Source organism: Penaeus monodon, chromosome 24, assembly GCF_015228065.2.
Source record: "Penaeus monodon isolate SGIC_2016 chromosome 24, NSTDA_Pmon_1, whole genome shotgun sequence".
NCBI classification, from domain to species: domain Eukaryota; kingdom Metazoa; phylum Arthropoda; class Malacostraca; order Decapoda; family Penaeidae; genus Penaeus; species Penaeus monodon.
In genome coordinates, this window is record NC_051409.1 from 14,990,946 (window position 1) to 14,991,794 (window position 849).

General features: G+C 49.9%; 1 protein-coding gene across 1 annotated transcript in view; it reads right to left on the reverse strand.

Annotated features, from left to right (window-relative positions):
• Positions 1-849, reverse strand: part of LOC119588620 (ankyrin repeat domain-containing protein 65-like) — a gene marked incomplete in the record, with an annotated part of 23,463 nt that overhangs the window by 17,996 nt on the left and 4,618 nt on the right.

An 849-nucleotide genomic window follows, 5' to 3' on the forward strand; every position in this document is an offset into this window, starting at 1 on the left:
AGAAAGCATGGCAGTGACCCTGAGTCACTTTCCGACACGACAGATGAGTAGATATTCAAGTCATTTGTCGAGGTGGGTCCTCAAGTGGGAATGAAGACCAATTTTGACGCACATGAACGGTCGCAGATGCAGCACGGAGAGGAATTCACAGAAGCGGAGCGCGATTTCCTCCTCTCTCTTTTCATGGATGACAGCTGCCCTGTTGACTTCGAAAGCCCTTGTGCCTTGTGTACACTAGTATTTCTAAAGAGCTCCCTCCCAGAAGTTCAGATCAATGTTGCAGCTCTTCAGGCTCGCCTTCAGTGTCTTTATACCTCTTGAAGGGTCTTCCTTGGTCGCGGTACCCCTGCTTCAGCTGTCTGTACAGCAGCATTTTCGGGATTCTGTTGTCTTCCATGTGAACAATGTGTCCTGTCCATCTCAGCTGGCACTTGATAACCCAGCACTCAGTGCTGGTGGGACCGCACTTCTCCAGGACCTGGAGGTTGGACACTCTGTCCTGCCACTTGATGTTGCAGATCTTCCGCAAACATCGTTGACGAAACTTCCCCAGCTGCTGGATGTACCGGCGGTACATCCAGCAACAGTAGAGAAGTGTACTCAGGACCACAGCTCTGTATACGGAAGTCTTAGTGGAAAAACATATGCTGTGGTCTTGCCACAGCAACTTGGACAGTTGGTCGAAGGCCGCACTTGCCTTTCTAATATGCTGCATCACTTCAGTGTCCAGAGAGCTGCTGCTTGTAATGCTACTACCCAGGTAGCAGAACTTTCCCAAAGTCATCTGCAAAGAGGAACTCATATAGGATGGCCTCGAGTACTTTGGTCTTGGCTTGGAGTCTTCACACA